Source organism: Solanum dulcamara, chromosome 7 (assembly GCF_947179165.1).
Source record: "Solanum dulcamara chromosome 7, daSolDulc1.2, whole genome shotgun sequence".
NCBI lineage: Eukaryota > Viridiplantae > Streptophyta > Magnoliopsida > Solanales > Solanaceae > Solanum > Solanum dulcamara.
This window is the reverse complement of record NC_077243.1, coordinates 29,858,014-29,878,641: the sequence shown is the minus strand read 5'-3', so window position 1 is coordinate 29,878,641 and position 20,628 is coordinate 29,858,014. Positions and strand designations below refer to the sequence as shown.

The following is a 20,628-nucleotide window of genomic DNA, read 5'->3' as shown; positions in this document are numbered from 1 at the left end:
TATGACTTTTTGCAGACATAAAGGTTTTTAAAATTTTATATTCCACTTGTTCCTAACCAAGTTTCTGATGAAACATAGAATGATATAAAATCTAATTTTTAAAAAATAAAATAACATTCTTCCTGAAGAGAAATAAATAAAAATAGTTGACTAGGACATGAGGCAATATGTTGTGGAATATTGTATTACATCATGACATGGGAGACTATCTCAAGTCTCAACTATAAATTAGAATCTTTCGGGACTAAAATTAAAGAGAAGAGTGTGTAGAACATATGAAGATGGAAGCCGTGAAGAAGGGGGAGCTTGTGCGATCAGAACGAGGACACTTCGTTCTATACATGGGATAGGTGGAGGAGGGTGGTGCTGGTACAAAATTAGGTCTCTTATGGAGAATTGTGGCTATAAAGTCACCTCTCTTGACCTTAAAGGTGCTGGCATCGACCCATCTGACCCTAACACTATCCTTTCATTCCATGACTATAACAAGCCTCTGCTTGATTATTTGTCATCTTTGCCTCATAATGAACAGGTCCCATCCTACACTTTTTATTAGTAGTAATCAATGGTTGTCACATGAGTACAGGCCATAAATTCCGGAGAATTTAGTAACTTTTGCTCAAATTTTATATATTTATGTTAAAATATTTAATATATAACACACCTCTCTCTTTTATTTCACTCTCATCACAGTGTGTGTACTACACTCTCTCTTTCATTTAAAAATATTTGTCACATCACATTCCACATGAATAAAATATTCCACTTTGACAAAAATTAAATAATTATTAGAAGTTAAAATTAAAGATTAAAGTATTACTACCCCCTCCAAAATAATAATAATTATAAAATAAAATATAAAATATTTTTCTTATCCGACTCCACCACTTTCTCTTACCATAACCCCCCCCCCCCAAATTTATAGTTTTAATTTAAATTTTTAAATTTCTTTTATAAAATTTTTTTAAAAAAATTCTTACTTCATCCACCACCTCAAATAATAATTTAGATATTATTTTAAAAAAAATTCTTCCCCGCCCCACCGCTTTCAAAATTGTTTCTCATTTTGTGTTATATATATATATATATATATATATATATATGTGATTTTAGGAAAATATTTTTTTACTAGCCGCAAGACTTTTCTTAAAATACAATTTTTATTTTTTTTATATTTGGTACACGCAAGTAGAAAAAAATATTTTCCTAAAAATATATGTGCATATCTAACGAGAAACGAGAAAAATGTAAAAAAATAAAATAAATTAAGAGCGGAGGGTTTGATGGGGTGGGTATAATTTTGTTTTTTTTTAAAAATAAAAATAATAACATTTTTTTAGGAAGGAGTGGGGGGGGGGGGGGTGAAGTGTGATTTTTTTAAAAAACAATTATATAAGAAATTTTAAAAAATAAAAGGACGGGGATTGTTCAGGGGGGAGGGGGGAGGTGGTGGAGTGGGTGAGAAAGATATCTTAAATTTATTTATTTTTTAAAAAAATAATTTCTTTTTTTGGGGATAAAAATACTTTAGTATTTAACTTTTAAGTAAATATTAATAGTTTATTTAATTTTTATCAAGTAAAATATTTTATTCATGTAGAATGCCATGTGGCAGGTTTTTGCAAAAAATAAAGAGAGTAGAGAAAGTGTATTATACACACCGCTGATGATGTGTATTTCTCAAATTAATAAGTGATGGTTTAGGTATGAAGTTCATACTTCGAATAGTTTTGTAATGACCCGTTAGGTAATTTTGAGAACGAGTCCTCCTCCTTTCATAGAAGACCCTCTTCGTAAATTTAAGTCGAAAATTTTGGACTTTTCGGTAACTTTGGTTAATTAGTTGAGGGATAATTTTAGAGAATTAATTTAATTTGTGTCCTAAAGTGTTAATTTATTTAATACTTATACCACTTTTCTTATATTTAATAAAATAGGTTAATAGGGTTTGTCACTTTTAGTACATGATTAATTTAGAAAAGAAAAAAAGGAAATAAATAATATATATATATAAGCCATCAGATGAGCGGCGACGTAAACAAGAAAAAAAATGCAGAAACTGAAAAAAAATACAGAGGAAAAAAGAAAAGAAAGGGGAAAAGAAAAATAAAGGAGAAGAGAAAAATAAGAATTTTTTTTCAATGTGTCAAGGTAATTATTCTCATCCTTTCCATTAAATTTTCATGTGATTATGAACATATATTTAGGGTATATTGGTGGAGAAATAACGCTGAAATAAGAAAATATGACCTTAGGGTTCTTCACATAAAATCTTGATTTGGGGGTCGAATAACGATCCGTTTTAGCTGAAATTTGACAAGTCAGTTTATTTTATCATGAGTGAACATAATCGGAAAGAAAATTTCAGATTTGACTTCAATGACTCGGGATAATTTTCTGACCCAACTTTTTATCCGAAAATAAATATAGCAATATGAATGTTATTGGATTCGTATTCTTGTGAAGATTATGTATTTGAATAGATTTTGATCGTTCAAAAGCGTTACGAAAGGCTCAAGTTTTAAAGCGATTATTCAATTTAATTGAGGTTTAACCATAGTTTTGAAATTCAAAAAATATGGGAGTTGACATGTTAAGTGGCATCAAGATTAAAAACGTGTTTATAGATTTGCTTAAATTTTTGGGTCTAGGCTAGACATATGGTAATAAGGGTGTTGTTGGTTTCGAAATTTTATTGTAATTATTTATTTGACTAGATTACGTTGATTTGGAGGCCCAACGAAAAGGGAAGGCCCAAGTCCCGGAGTGATTGCTCGATTAATTAAGGCAAGTGAATTTCTAAATCTCAGTTTAAGCTTGTAAATGCTTGTATTTCCGTGTTATGTGTACTGGAGAGTAATAAAAATTGGACTGAGTTATTGACTGTATGATTGGCCTTAAAAACGGAGATCAGGGGTATAAAATGATGATCTAATGACATGTATTGGTGGAATTGATATGTTGTGATTATGTATTTATTTTGAACATGTGAAATGACTATGTTGATGTGAGATAGGAAAAATTATTATTGTTGTCATGTTATTATCGTGAATTATATGAACATGAATTGATTGCATTGGTTCTGACATATTGTGTTGAGACTGAAAATGATATAAAATAAAGGGGTCGGGCCACACGCTCCGTGGCAGGTATTATGAAATAAAGGAGTCGGATCACACGCTTCGTGGCAGGTATTATGAAACAAAGGGGTCGGGTCACACGCTCCGTGGCAGGATATATATATTGAGGGGACGGACCACATGCTCCGTGGCAGATTACATGGACAAAAATATCCCTCATGAGTTCCAGACTGTAATTCAGTGGATGTGTACCGATAGGACAGACATGCATCATCTCATTGCATTGTATAACATTTTGTTGATATTTGTGAATTCGTGTTTACCCCTTTATTGCTCTGTATATGCCGAACTTGACTTGATATGATTCATTGATGAGACTATTGATGAGTATTTGTGGACCGTATTACTGTTATTATTGTACAAGTATAGAGTTGGGCTGATTTTATGCAAGTTGTAGTTAAGAAGGTTCGGTTGGGAGGACATGAGTACTTGTATCTATTGAGCTTTGCTTAGTTTTAGTTGTCCACTTGCTGAGTACCGTGTTGTTTGGTACTCACCCCTTGCTTCTACACTTATGTAGGTTGTGAGCCCGGACCTTCTTGATCTTCTACTGTTTTCTACTACATCTGAGGCTATCATTCCGAGTGTTGAGGTAGTTGTTACATCCATCTAGCGGATACCTCTTACTCTTTTATTATGTTTTCGTCCTATTCTAGAGAAAAAGACATTGTTACTATATTTTCTTTTGTACTTCGGTAATGTATTAGTGGCTTATACACGTGATAACCAATCTTGGGGGATTTTGAGGTTGTTTTAGGTGTTTTCGGTTAAGTTAAATTTTGATTTATGTCTTTTTCTTCTGCATCACACCCGTATTTGGGTCGTGACAAGTTTAGATATTAAACTTTAAAAAATGAGATATTTTAGATGTGTTTTTGACACTTACCTCTTTTTTATATAAAAAAAAACTTTTGAATCTGTGATTTCAAAAATTAGACCTTCCTATGCATTAACATGGCATTGAGATTAGTTTTCAAAATTGCAATTTCACATATATCATAACATTTATATGATTATAAAACTTCTCAATAATAACAAAGTAGAAAGTTTAAATAAACTATTTTTGGAGCATTATTTTTAAAATGAACTCATAAGGAAATAATACTGGTCAACATTAATTACCTATGATGTTATTGGTTTGTTTATATTGGATGTATAAATATATAGGTAATATTGGTAGGACATAGCGCTGGAGGAATGAGTGTGACGGATGCTAGCCACAAATTCCCAAACAAAATAAAGGTTGCAGTATATATTGCAGCAACCATGTTAAGAACTGGTTTCATGTCCCAACAAGATGTTAAAGATGTAAGTAAACAACTATCCTCTAATTCATATTAAGTGGATTATTGAGATTTCTTTTCCAGTTTAAAATAAGTGAAAATTTTCAAACTTCATTACTCTTCTTTTAAATGAGTTTTTTAACTACTTTATATGTTTTAGAAGAATAGTAATTTAAAATAAATTAAAAATGTAAATGTGAAAAACAGATTTTAATATTTGTCCTTAAATATTTTTCTTAAGAAATACATCAACAACAACAACAACAACAACAACCCAGTGCAGGGTCTGGGGAGGGTAAAGTATACGCAGACCTGACTCCTACCAATGTAGAACGGCTCTTAAGAAATACATCATGTTTCAATAATTAACTTAATATGGACTAGAAAGGTATTACGTAATTGAGAAGTTTATGAGAGATATAAATAGTAGTTTAGGAATGTGCAAAATTTTTTAATGACAATAAGAATTTCTAAAACCAACAATTTTGTCCATCCTTGGATCTATTCTCTCTGTACAGTCAACAAATTGTTTTATCATGACATATAAAACATAGTCTCTCCGTTTCTATTTACACGTCATTTTTATTAAAACAGATGTTTTTTAATACTTTCTTCGTTTCTTTTTAGTTGTCATGTATACTAAAACTAGTTATTTCAAAATAATTGTCAATTTAAACAATCAAGAAATAATAAATTATTTTTCCAATTTTGTTCTTAGCATTAATTATTCTAGAGTCAAGAGACTTGTAAATAAATAATGATTAAAGAATTAGTAAGGAGTATATTAGTCAAAGTGTCAAACTACGTACACTCCTAATTAATTTTGTTTCTTAAGGATTGTGTTAAACTTTATCATAACAACTTAAAAGCAACATAGGGAGTACTTGTCATTTCACAAAATCAATGCATAAATGACAATATTCTTTCTATTTTAACCCGAGAGTTATTAGCCTTGAAAGTATGTATTTGACCAGCATAGAAAAATTACGTAATTGATTCATGTTCATTGGTCAAATTAATTAATCAAAATAAATTAATTTATGTTCATTTATTGAAAACTTTACTTTAAGAGCACACTAAATAATGATACAATCGCAAACTTACCTAATTTCTTAAAGAACGTGAAACCTAACAACTAAATAGGAAGGAGGAGTTTTTACAACAACAACATACCAAGTGAAATCCCACAAAGTAGGGTCTGGAGAAGATAAAATGTACGCAAACCTTACACTACCTTTTGAAGGTAGAGAGACTATTTCCGAAATACCTTTGGCTCAAGTGCATCATTCCCAAATAAAAGAAGAAAAAATAGTAGAGAAAACATAATGGTTAATAAGTAAAGCAGTATAAAGTCTACGAGATTGAAACAATAACAACATCAAAGTATTATGATAATTGAAATACAATAAACAACTTATGACATGAATTACAAAGGCACGACTAGTCCTACACCAAGCACTAAACATTGCAAGATAAGACCACCACTCATTCTTATCTAAAGTCATGTCCTCAGTAATATGAAATTGCGTCATGTCCTGTCTAATTAACTCTCCCCAATATTTTTTATGTCTACACCTACCCCTCTGCGTACCCTCTACAACTAGCCTCTCGCCTCCTCGTCGTGGCGTCGCTACACCTCCTCGATCTGCACATGTCCAAACCATGTCAATTTCGATTCCCTGATCATCTTGTTTACCACAGAGGCCACTCTCACCTTCTCTTAAATAACCTCATTCATAATCTTGTCACTCCTAGTATGTCTGCACATCCATATCAACATTCTCGTTTCTGCAACATGCATCTTCTGAACATAAAATTTCTTGAGCATTTAAGAGAAGAATTTATTTTATAATTTGTTAATACAATGTTTAGTCCTTAAGTTGCTACTCTGGCGTCACATTAAATTATGTCGCATTATTCAACATTATTTAATTATCATGTAACCACAACATTTCCATCAATCAACTATATTAGCTCAATTATTAAATCCATAGATTGGGGAATCTCTCTTTATTTAAGCAACACCTATCTTAATCTATGCCAAATTGTACAGCTAGTAGCTACATTACAATTATTCAGGCCAATCAGGGTTATTCAGCTACAATAATCGATTTATAATATTTTGTTGTAACTAGCAGGGAGTCCCTGATGTTTCAGAGTTTGGAGATATATATGATATGGGGTTCGGATTAGGACCCAATAATCCTCCAACCAGTGCTGTTGTTAAGAAAAGTTTACAGCGGGAAATCATTTACCAAATGAGCCCACTTGAGGTAATTAAATCCATTTAAAATAGCTTTAAGTTATTTTTGAAATAAATATAATGATGGAATTATAATGTTTTAAGCCAATTCAAGCATTACAAAGCGCTCGATTCAAAGAAGGGGAGGGCACAGAGAGTGTGCCTCGAATATACATAAGAACAACGCATGATCGAGTGTTGAAACCGGAGCAGCAAGATGCAATGATCAGAAGATGGAAGCCACAACATGCTTGTCAAGGCTTCTGCTTATTTTGACTATGATATATAGTTTCATCTCCATTTTTTGATTATAGCTCCAGGTCTTGAATCAATTTTATAAACACCTAATATGGAAGCTTTTTAACAGGACCATTAGCTAAGTTGGTTAGAGTGTCGTGCTAATAATGCATGGGCTAACAGTAGCTTTTTTCGCCTATTTTTATCTCTTCAAAAGATTTTTTTTTTATAAATATATATATATATAAAAGGAAGTTTTACCTTTCTTTCTCTTTAATTGATGCAAATATTATTTCTGACATAAAGTCAGAGAGATAAACTCATTGGTATCTACACTTTACATCGCATTAACATCATTATTCAATCATTATAGCCTATAGGAGGAAGAGAATATATATAACCTAAAATCGAAGGAGATTATTGCAATCATTTAAAAATTTATTAAATATAAATTTATAAAATGATTCGGATTATATTAAAATCAAAATATATTAATTCAAATAATTATTATGAATTAATATAATTAGATTGATTATTTAAGTCCAATAAATATGAATTTAATTAAAGTCTAATTTTTATGGGCTAGTTCATTAATTTGGGCTACAAATGATAAGCTCACTTTACTAAAGTCCAATATTATCTCATCTTAAAGGCCCAACTTGATGTCACGTATCAAGTGACGTGTTATGTCAAGTCAAACAAATAAGTCAATACGATCATGTCATGTGTCAAAATGACAACTCCACTTCGTTAAAGCTCAATATGTCATGTCATTTAAATTTAATCGGCTGAAAGGAAGCATGTTCTTATTACAACTCCTCTAATCCACAACTATAAATATGGGTCCTCATAATTTAGAAAAGACACCAGAATTCTAACAAAAAGCCAGAGAAAGCTCACACAGATTTCTCTACAAGCTACAAGTTCAAGAATTCAAGAGCTCAAGCTTTCAAGTTCAAGAACAACTCAAGATAAAGACCACCAGATTCTAAAACAAGCTCAAAGCCATTGAATTCAAGTACAAGTCAAGATCAAGAATAAATCCACATCAAGCTCATCTAATCCACAAATCAAGATCAAGACCACAAAATTCAAGATCAAGCCCAAAAGCCCTTGGATTCAAGTACAAGTCAAGATCAAATTCATTAAATTCCACAAAATTCAAGATTAAGCTTACAAAGCCCTTGAATTTATATTTGAAAAGACGAAGCAGAGGATTCATAGAAATTGTAACACTCATATTTTGAAATCAAATACTACAATTATTGAGATACTTTTTTGTTCTTAATTATTATTTTCTCGACGCGAATTTTATTATGTACAAACATATTTTTTAAGGTTATTAGTAGAGCTTTTATGGATTTGGACCATTAGACTAAGATTTTTGGAGTTTATTTTAAGTGAGGATTTTTTAGATCGATCTGAGTATGTCCGCGGCCCTTCAAACTTGAGTAGGACTGGCTGAGCCGGCCTATGGTTAAAGTAATTTTATTTTATAAAAAATATAAAGATAAAATAAAGTACTAAAAATAATAAGAGTTCAAACTCAAAGTCTACTTGTAATGAATAGAGACTATAGTAATGTCATCTTTTTTGTATGTTTTATTGTGAGATTGGAATAAAGCTATGTTTAAATTCCTAGTTAAAACTATTTGTATTGTACTCATTAATTTCGCAGAAACTTTATGTGCAATAAAATAATACTTTTCTTGCAATCAAGAAGGATTGTATGAACTGATAAGTACTCATTCATTTTTGACTAAAGATTTTGGGCTCCAATTTCCCTATATATGAAGTTGGTTTTGTTAGAGAACTTTTACCCTCCGATATGAGACATTCCGACATAAATTTAAATTTAATCAGGTCTTAGCACGAGAATCAAGCGAACACTAAATGGAAAATAAAAATTAGTGTTTTTATAGGGTTGTACCCAAAATACTTTTATTAAATGATAGAAATTTTAAATTGAAGCGATACATTCAAATCTTTACTTATGACAAATTTGAATTATAAAACACCAAAAACTTGATGCCAAATTTGAATTAAAAACTGCCAAAACTTGTACTAACTAGACCATCAAAGCCAATAAGAAGGCACCACATGCAGCTTAAATTGTACTAAAACCATCAAACCTTCCCTATATAATGGACATTATTAGTAATCGAATGTTTTAAATAATTAGTACTTAATAATTATTATTATGATTACTTTGTTTGTGGATTTGATTAGCCTTCCTCTTCCTCTTCCTTCTCCTCCTCCTCCTCCTCCTCCTCCTCTTCTTCTTCTTCTTTCTCTTCTTCTTCTTCTTCTTCCTCTTCCTGATTCTTCTTCTTCTTCTTCTTCTTCTTCTTCTTCCTCTTCTTCTTCCTGATTCTTCTTCTTCTTCTTCTTCTTCTTCTTGTTCTTCTTCCTCTTCCTCTTCCTCTTCCAGATTCTTCTTCTTCCTCTTCCTCTTCCTCTTCTTCTTCCTGATTCTTCTTCTTCTTCTTCTTCTTCTTGTTCTTCTTCCTCTTCCTCTTCCTCTTCCAGATTCTTCTTCTTCCTCTTCCTCTTCCTCTTCTTCTTCCTGATTCTTCTTCTTCTTCTTCTTCTTCCTCTTCTTCCTCTTCTTCCTCTTCCTCTTCTTCTTCCTCTTCCTCTTCTTTCTCTTCCTCCTCCTCTTCTTCCTCCTCCTGATTCTTCCTGATTCTTCTTCTTCTTCTTGATTATTTTTTTATTCTTTATTATTATTCTTCTTTTTCATTTATTTTTTCTCAAATCATAATATTCTTTATTTTTCACCATAATTTAATTTCATATTTTTGGCCACTCTATATTTTGTTTTTATTTGTCATGTGATCCATGTTATCTATGAAGTTCTATGTGAGTAGCGATGGTTGAAAATAGGTCTAGAGGGATTTGGAAGGAGATGGAGGCCAAGTAATGAGTCGTGGTAATCAACCTACTTGCCTAAGCTATCGACTTGGATGTTTTACATAATTAAGCTACTTAAGTACACGTCGAGCTTAAGTAGCGAGGACTACATAGGTTCTTAAGGTGAAATGAGATTTAGAACCTTCGAAAATAAGCAAGTAGGTGATGCACCTACTTGAATTAGGTGACAAGTAGGTGATGCACCTACTTGGGGTAAGTAGGTGACACACCTACTTGAGGTAGACCCCACCCTGCCACGTGACAGCCTAGGGTTGGAGGCATGGTGCGAAGTGGTACGCCTAGGGGCTAGACACTTGTCACCATTAAAGTCTTCCACATGTCATAGGGTATATATACATGTATTGATGACTATTTCATCATAAGTTATCATTTACAATTAGAGAGTGAGAGAAAAGAAGAGAGAAATGTAGAGAAAAGAGAGAGGCAGCCACAGAATTGGCTTGAAGCAAGGTAAGTCCTCCAATTTCATTTCATAAATTAATTATCTAAGGTATTCCTCGACTAAATGTAGGTGTTTAACAATATAAAATTTATAGTTGGGGCAGCAAGGAGGTTCTTTTTCTTGTTAACAAACCCATTTTTGAATTGGACTACGGTTAGTAATATTAGTATAACTCCTTGTGTAAAGCTTCATTTCGAGTGATTCAAGATATTTTGGAAAGATATTTCATAGAGATATAACTTTTATTTAGGATCTAAAACCCAGTTTTACTTTTATCTGCTCAAAAAAGGGTGATGAAGTATAGGGGAGGTGCTGCCCAGATTTTGTTTTGAAAATCCTACATGGACTGCTGTTGGTATTTTGGGCATATCTTTTTGTACAGAATTGTTGTAGGGGTGATTCAAAATTGTATGCAACCCTAAGACACATGTCTATAACTTTTATTGAGTCCATAAAGCCTACTTTCTCCATTTACCCCTTCAAAACTGAGCAACAATACAAGATAGTAGGCTGTCCAGAATTTCGGTTTGAATAGTTTGGGCTGATTTTTATTAATTTTATGTTTAGTTTCGATATGATGAGACTGTTAAACTTAAGTAGGTATTTTATTGTATATTTAAGGTGTATATGCTCTTATACAAGCTAAGGGAAATTGTTTGATGAATTGGACTTTGGTTGGTCTATGGCGTAGATGAATTGAACTCCCCGAATTGTGGTAGAACTTGTTATGTGCTAAAATGTCAAGGTTCATGTATAAACTGGAACTTAGAATATTTTACTTTTCGAAATTTGAAGTATCTTGATGGGTTGTTTTCTTACTCTTTGTCTTATATCTTGGTATGATTATTATCTCAAGTATTGCAAAACTTTCGCTAAATCGCCCACTTGTACGAATTGCCTGATCATTTTGCATTCTTGTTGGGACTTTGTCCTTCTTGTTGTGGTGACTTTTCATCGATATTGGCATGCCTCTCGATTCATATCTTTCCCATCTTGACTTTGAATTTACATTTTGTCTTGACGATGGGGTTTCGTCCATTCTCGAGTACGAGTGGAAAACCACTTTCAACATGTTTTTTGATTCTTTTAATATTGAGTGACGACCCTTTTTGATATGGACTTCGGTCCTTCTTGATTTCGAGGCTTCGGTCCGTCTTGATATTAATTGTGCTTAGTGTGAAGGCATGACGTACCTATTGGGAAAAATTGATTATTTGACAACTCTTTTGAATTGAATTATAAGCTTTCTTGATACTTGAGCCTTCGAATATTAATATTGATATTTTGAAACTCTTCAAGGTTTGTATTCGATACTTTGATATACTTGGGATTACTTTTATCTTATTGAGCCACCTGCGACGAACAAGGGAATTGAAGAGTTTAATAGCTCCAAGCCCAAAGTTTTTACACCACTAAGCTTTATGTTTAGCGATAGTTATTTTCTATCATAGGTAATGTGCAGGACGAGGTATGAAGATGGCCATTTGTAGTAGACTTTTTGGAGCCCTTGTGAAGATCACATCTGCATATGCATCTAGTTTTTGTAAATATTTTGGAGGACTTGTACATGATACATGTGGCACTTATGTATGAAATTTTGAAGGCTTGTGAAAACAAAACTATATGCTTGTAACTTGAACATGGTGACTAATTTTGCTATTTTGGAGTGTGCTTTTAACTCAAGTTATGCCTGTACTGCATTTATATGTTGTCTTGTCATTTTGCACAAAGGAAGATAATAGTTTTGTAATAACTACTGGTTCGAGTTTGGTGTATTTTATGGACCCGCAATGGTGTTGACTATTTGTGATTTTAAAAAAAAACTACCTTTTATTTCGTAAATGACATCTTCCCAAAGGGGGTGCTACAGCTTCAGTCTGTAATGATACTATCACAGTATATTTATATACTTTAATGTTTCATTACTTGGGAAAAGACATAAATTCTCCCTGAACTTGTCCCAAAAAATCAGTTATACGCTTAAACTATCATGACGATCTATTACACACCTAATTTTGTTCAAAGTGATATTAATACCCCTTCTGAAGACAATCTCAATTTTTGTGTGAAAAGTGTTATGAACGTGTTTTGACTTATAAATAATATTATTTTAATTTTTTTAAACCTTTTTTTCTCTATATTTTCTTAAACTTTTGCAAACCTTACTCCTTGGGTGTTCTTCCTCCTCTCACCATAGATATCTCTCTTTTTTTAAATCCCTTTCTTCGCCCTTCTTCATTTTTCATAAATTTAAGGGAGAAAAAGAGAAATTAGAAGAGAAAACAGAGAATAGTAAGGCGATTATGAAGTATACAAATGTTGGCGGTGGGGATAGGGGTGGGCAACATCATTGTTGCCGGTGAAACGAATAAGAATTTCAAATATGTAAAATTCTTTAAATGTTTTGATAATTATGGATTTCATTTGCATTCTTTGTGTGTAATGAATAATCAAACATGCTATGATGGTGGCTTGAAAAAAATGACATAGTGATGGTTGTAGGTGGTGCTCCGGTGATTTTCTTCAATGAATTTTTGATAAATTTAGGCAATATAATCATGAATTTTATGCATAAATGTTATTGGATTTTCAATAGAAGTCATTTATCTTTCTCATGATTTTTTTCAATGATTTTTTCCGGTGGATCCTCTGGTGATTTTGAGCAAAAAAATCATGAACTATGAGTTAAAAAATTATTAACTTTCGATGAAAGTCAGTACTTCTCCACTTCTTTTTATTTCTTTTTAGAGTTCCTCTTTAATGCTAGAGTAATGGATATACTTGTATGGGGATATACTAACATGGTATCATTGGGGTTTGCTTCAATCCGTAATGATACCACCACAATATATCTACATACTGTCATGATATTATTGATGTCTAATCCAATCCTTCAACAACACCTCCATGATACCATCATATACTGACATTGTATCATTAATGATTGTTTCATATAATCAGTAACATTCCTCAAATCATATATGGTACCATCACAATATGTTAATATACTGTTGTGGTAGCACAAAGGTTTCATTCATTCATTCATTCACAAAACTACTCATTCATTAATAATATCATAACAGTATATTCGTATATTAATGTAACGCCCTGGGAGGGTACCCTAGGTGTGGCCGGCACTCGAAGGCCATTTTTGACCTCCGAGCGAATCACCTGGTCCATTCACACATTCATTCAATCACTTTATCTTAGCGGAAAACTTAATTAATAAAATACTATTTATAAATTAGGGCCGAAGGCCAAACAACCATCAACTCGACAAGAAATTTTAAAAGGGGCTACTCAAAAGAACAATCTAACATTTCTACACTCCGGTCTATGAAGCCTTTATCTACAATTTGGAAGGTGCCCATGACAAGCCCATGGCTACCAATAATCAAAATAAAACAAGTGACATCAGAACTATACAAGAAGAGCTCAACATCCTCCGGAACTAGGAGGAATCACCGCTAGCTAGGAGGGGGTGGGGATCTTCAACGGAGCGCCGGTTAATGATCTCTGGTACCTGTCTCTGCATCATGAAATGATGCAAACCAAATGGCGTCAGTACGTGGAATGTAATGGTATATAAAATGGCCAAATGGAAGGACATAAAGGAAACATCAATTCTATCAGAACTCAACTCAAGAGAAATAGCAACTCAATCAAGTGTCCTAGATCTAAACAAGAATACGGTTTAGATGGGACCAATTACATACCATTCAACTCAATCCGACTCAGAGTACTATCAAGACCTATGTGGGAGTTTCTCTTATCCGACAACCATCACTTATGAGCCAGTGACAGTACAATAAGCCGACGTTGTTGCCGCGTCCATTCATACTTTGCCAGGGCATGAACGAGTCAACCAATCATGGATCCAATCCAACCAAGTCCTATAATGTCACGACAAATATTTGGGGAAACATCCGACTTTAACGGTTCAATCCCCTTCTACGTTTGGCGACGTAGTTATTGGGTTCGAGTATGGACTTTACTCCTATCCAATTTGGTGCTCGATACTCTTCTTAAGACTCAATGCTCATTAAACTCCATCCAATCGACTCAATCAAATCATATCGACAAGTCTTATTTAAACCTTGTCAACTCATCCACTCTAGCTCAATCAATCATCTCTAAATCACATCTTTCAAGAGAAATTTAAAGGCACATTTATAGCAACATGTAAACATAACCAACCATTTCCTCTATCCATTTAATCAATCTTTGAATCTCATCACAATTCCAAGGCTTTAAATCTACAATTCAAGATAAATATCATTTTAAAGAAAATAGCATCCTTTATCATAATCCACATAGCTAAGAAAATCAATAAAACATATTTAACAACTCATCTTCATCAACTCATACTCTCACAAAGACTCTTTTGGAAGTTCTTGACTAAACCTCATCAACATAGCAAAAATTACTCTAATAGACAATAAAACTGATTTGAACACAACCCTAGCAAGAAACTCCATTTCTAAGGGCATTTATCCTCAAAGAAGGTATAGGGCACATGTGTGGACTCAAACCATGATTTAGATAGCCTTACATACCTTAGTAAAGACTTGAAGAAAACCTTGGTGTTGGGTCTTCAATGGAAAGCTTGAAGTCTTGAAGCTCTTGGAACTCTTCTTGTTGGAAATGGAGAAGAAGAAGAAGAAGAGAGAGATTTCTAGGGCTTTTATAGAGAGAGAGTGGGGGATGAAAATATGTCCCCAAAATGGCCAAGGATGATACATATATAATTTGGGACAATTCCTAAATTGCCCCTTCTCAAAAGTTCTGAAAATAGGATAAAAATGCACCTGGCGCGATAGTGGCGCGTCGCGCCATTGCAGTGCCAGGCCGATTACTCCTAAAACCTGTACACCTTATAGTGGCGTGCCGCGCCAGAGACCAAACTACTGAGGCATGTTTCTAGCGCGATAGTGGCGCGTCGTGCCCTTACAGCGCCAAGGCCATTGTACCTGGGTTCTGGAAATTAGGCTTAAAAAACCCTGCACAACTTTTAGTGGCGCATCATGCCAAGGACCAAACTACTGAGGCATATTCCTGGCGTGATAGTGGCGCATCGCGCCCTTACAGCGCCAAGGCCCTTTCCCCAGCAGTTGCAACCCAGGCCCAAAAATGAAATTCCTACCATTCTAGTTCGTCTTAGGATCGTCATATCTTTTGACTCCAAACTCCAAAATGTACATTCTTGGTGGCATTGGAAAGAAGACTCGACGACCTTTAATTTGGTGGTTGTGGGCCACCCAGATTGTCGTCTTTCAAAAGATAGGGTCGTTATAAGTCGACCCCTTATATGTACTCATCCCAAGACTTAGCCACGATGAATCTCTTGGATTTAATTTGGTCCTAGGGGCCCCTTGTGACCCCACATCGCCTCCAACATCCTTAAATTTCTTGGGGACTCATCCTAGCTCATGCATATGCCCCTCAATACTCAGTTTCGACCCTACCCATATACAAGAAGGGTTCGAATCTTAGAATATTTTTGAGGAGTGTTACATTATCTCCCCCTTGGCTTCCTCCGCTTCCCATGTGGCTTCCTCAACAATTTGGTTCCTCTATAGGACTTTGACTGAGGCGACCTCTTTGTTCCTCAATTTGCGAATTTGGCGATCAAGAATTTGGACCGGAACCTCTTTATAAGATAAGTTATCCTTAATTCCGATACTATCAATGGGGACTACCAACGAGGGATCGCCTAAGCACTTCTTCAACATCAAAATATAGAATACCGGATGAATAGAGGCTAGCTCTGAGGGTAACTCTAACTCATAGGCAACACTCCCAATCCACCTCAAAATATGGTAAGGACCAATATATCGAGGACTGAGCTTCCCTTTCCTTCCAAACCTTATGACACCCTTCATGGGTGACACTTTCAAATACACCCAATCACCCACCTCAAACTCTAAGTCTCTCCTCCTCACGTCGGTGAAAGATTTTTAGCGGCTTTGGGCTGTCTTTAGCCTATCTTGGATAACTCTCACCTTCTCCATGGATTGATGAACAAAATCGGGCCTAATCAACTCGGCTTCACCAACTTCAAACCACCTAATTGACGATCTACACCTACTCCCATACAAAGCTTCATAAGGAGCCATTTGAATCCTTGCATGATGACTATTATTAGATGCAAATTCTATGAGAGGTAAGTGATCGTCCTAATTTCCTTTGAAGTCGAGCACACATGCCCTCAACATATCTTCCAATATTTGGATGGTGCGCTCTGCTTGGCCATCTGTCTGGGGATGAAAGCCCGTACTCAAGTTCACCTTCGAACCTAATCCCTTCTGAAAGGATTTCCAAAATTGGGAAGTGAATTGGGCTCCTCTATCTGAGATAATAGACAAAGGGACTCCATGCAATCTGATGATCTCCTGAATGTACAACCTTGCATAATCTTCTGTGGTGTCAGTAGTCTTAACTGCCAAGAAGTGAGTTGATTTCGTCATTTTATCCACAATCACCCAAATAGAATCGTGTTGCTTTCGGAACCTCGACAAGCCTGTAATAAAGTCCATGTTGATCATCTCCCACTTCCATTTCGTAATTTCTATGTTTTGGGCTAAACCACATGGCTTTTGATGCTGAACCTTCATCTGTTGGCAATTCAGGCACTTGGAAACAAATTCCGCAATATCCCTCTTCATCCCACTCCACTAATAGATTTCCCTCAAGTCATTATACATTTTCATGGAGCCTGGATGAATAGAGTATCTGGAACTATGTGCTTCGGTCATAATTCTCTCTCGAACATTATCGACATCAGGTACACACAATCTACTTTGGTACCTCAACACGCCATCTCCCCTTTTGGCGAAAACTATCACCCCTTGTTTGTGAACAACTTCCTTCAACCGAAGGAGGACGGGATCTAGGTCTTGTTTCTTCTTTACCTCTGCCATAAGCGAGGATGTAGACCCATCCTGAACAGTAACTCCGCCTTCGTTGTTCTCTTCCAGACGAACTCCCAATTGGTCTAATCTATGTACTTCCTTCGCCAATCCCCTCCTTCCCTCCTCCACATGGGCAGTGCTACCCATTGACAACCTGCTAAGAGCATAAGCAACAACATTAGCTTTACCTGGATGGTAGAGGATGGTCATGTCGTAGTCTTTGAGTAGCTCAAGCTATCGCCTCTGCCTCAGGTTGAGTTCCTTCTGGCTGAAGACATATTGTAAGCTCTTGTGATCGGTGAATACGTCAACATGCACTCCATACAAGTAGTGGCGCCAGATTTTAAGCGCGAATACCACAGCTGCCAGCTCAAGGTCATGAGTTGGGTAATTCCTCTCATAAACTTTAAGCTATCTCGAAGCACAGGCTATCACCTTCCCCCCTTTGCATCAACACACAACCCAACCCAATCCTAGATGCATCACAATAGACCACAAAGCCCTCTGTTCTATCGGGCAAGGTCAGGACAGGAGCAGTGGTTAGCTTGAACTTTAGTTTCTAGAAACTCTCCTCACAAGCATCGGACCATTGGAACTTAGCCTTCTTTTAAGTAAGCTTAGTCAATGGTGATGATATGGATGAGAATCCCTCTACAAACATTCAATAATAGCTGGCCAAACCTAAGAAGCTTCTTATCTCTGTCGGGGATGTGGGTCTGGGCCAATTCTTCACAGCTTCAATCTTCTGGGCGTCGACCTGAATACCATCTCCAGACATAATATGGCCTAAGAAGGCCACTGATGCAAGCTAAAATTCACATTTAGAGAACTTTGCATACAATACCTGATCTCTCAAGGTTTGTAAAATGACTCTAAGATGATAGGCGTGCTCCTCTTCATTCTTGGAGTAGACTAGAATATCATCTATGAATACAATCACAAACATATCAAGATACGGTTTAAACACCCATTTCATAAGATCCATGAAAGCTGTAGGGGCATTTGTCAACCCAAACGACATGACCAAAAATTCAAAGTAGCCATAACGAGTCCGAAAAGCGGTCTTCAGAATATCGCACTCCCTCACCTTTAACTGATGGTAGCCGGATCTCAAGTCTATCTTTGAAAAAAAAGTGGCACCCTAAAGTTGGTCAAATAAGTTATTTATTCTGGGGAGAGGGTATTTGTTCTTTATGGTGACCTTGTTCAGCTTCCTATAGTCAATACACATTCTAAGGGACCCATCTTTCTTTTACACAAATAGGATGGGAGCACCCCATGGTGAGACGCTCGGCCTAATGAATACCTTATCTAACAAGTCCTTCAACTGTTCCTTCAACTCTTTCAACTTGGCTGAGGCCATTATATATGGAAGAATTGAGATAGGCTGGGTATCAGGAAGAACATCAATCCTGAAGTCGATCTCCTTATCAGGAGGGACTCTAGGCAGATCCTCGGGAAAAACGTTGGGAAACTCATTGACAATCAGGATCGACTCGAGAGATGGAGACTCTACATGGCCATCTTTCACTCGGACAATGTGATAGATACACCTTTTCGAGATTAGCTTTCTGGCCCTAAGATAAGAAATAAACTTACCCTTAGGCATAACGGGACTACCCTTCCACTCTATAATAGCTTCATTTGGGAATTTGAACTTAACCACCCGAGTCCTATAATCAATAGAGGCATAACAGACATAAAGCCAGTCCATGCCTAGGATCATATCGAAATCAACCATGTCCAACTCAACCAAGTCAGTCAAGGTATCCCTGTGATGAATTGATACAGTGCAATCTCTATAGACTCTCTCAGCTAAGACAGAATCACCCACAGAAGTGGTTACACTAAAAGGCTCAAGAAGACATTTAGGAATTTTATTGAATTTACTAGCCATGTAAGGAGTTACAAAGGATAGGGTGGCACCCGGATCCATCAATACATAACAATCAAGAGAATAGACTCGAATCATACCCGTCATGATGTTTGGAGAGTTCTTTTGATCTTGGCGACTACCCATGGCATATAAACGATTCGTACCTCCCCTCGTGCCTAAAGTAGTGCCCCTCTGTTCACTCCTAGTTGGTGGTGCGGTAGTAGGGAACTAGGCCCTGTCTCCCCATGCTGGACACTCTCTCTAAAAATGGTTCATTTGGCCGCATTTATAACAACTGGCCCTGCCCGCTCTGCACTCTCCCAAATGGAGTTTACCACACTTGACGCATGGTGGTTTCCATTGTGAACCTTGACCCACGCTAGCTTGTGATTAAGAACCCTGAGGTCTGAAATTCTGGCGACTTTGACCCTGCTGATCATACCTGTTCTATAGCATAGGTGCACTGGCGGTAGATGAGGCATAGTTGGAAGGCCTCTTCTGGAAGAAGGACCTGTTGCCCTTGTTTTGCCTCTATTCACTCTCATAGCCCACTGATTTTACCTTCTTGCTCAGGTGCTCTTCTCTGTCTCTTATTTTCTCATCCTCTACCTGTTGAGCATATACCATTAATTTGGAAATATCCATATCCGAGATCAACAATGCTGCTTTGCACTCCTTCTTCACATATCTCCCTAATCTAAAGACGAACTTTCTCATCTTTGACCTCATATCTGGGATCATTTCTGTAGCATACCTAGACAGCTGGATGAACTTCAGGCCATACTCCTTAACAGTCATACCCTCCTATCTCAGATTCACAAATTCCTCCACTTTTGCTTCCCTCAATTCTCAGGGAAAAAAGTGGTCAAGAAAGGCTCCCTCAAATTCATCCCACCTAACAGGTTCAGCATCCTCACCCCTACCTTTCTCCCATTGTTTATACCAGATGTTTACCAAATCCTTGAGTTGATAAGACACCAACTCAACCCCCTCAATTTCCATAGCATGCATAGCTTTCAAAATTTTCCATATCTCATCAATAAAATTTTGGGGGTCCTCATCAACCTTCGAACCCGTGAATGCTGGCGGATTCATTCTCAGAAAGTCTCAAATTCTGGCGGCAGCAGATGGCTCTTGGGGACTAGAGCTAAGAGTGGGCAAACTCTGGTTAACATTTCGGGCAGCCATTAATTGAGTGAGCATGACAATCGCCCCTCAAAATTCTGCCTCTGATGTAGGTGCAGGCAGGGTAGCAGGCACTTGAGGCGCTTCCGCATACCCCGCAGGTCGGCCTCTAGCCCTTGCCGGGCATACCTCAGACTGAGGTATCTCTGCATTTTCAGCATTTCTCTGGCTGGCAGTACGTTTTGGAGGCATTATCTGTAACGTATAAACGCACGAATTAGAAGGAAAGTTTTATAGAGTTTAACTCCATCGCACGAATTCAGAGTATGAAAGAAGTGAAATAATTTCTAATGTCCTATAGCCTCCTGCTTATAAGTGCGGTGCATAACACGTCCATAAGCAAGACTCTACTAGACACGGCTTCATAGACTCCCTAGG

At 36.0% G+C, this 20,628-nt stretch overlaps 1 pseudogene; it reads left to right on the top strand.

The window, feature by feature from the left end:
• Positions 1-157: 157 nt before the first annotated feature.
• On the top strand, positions 158-6,941 carry LOC129894669 (methylesterase 17-like; annotated as a pseudogene).
• Positions 6,942-20,628: the final 13,687 nt, after the last annotated feature.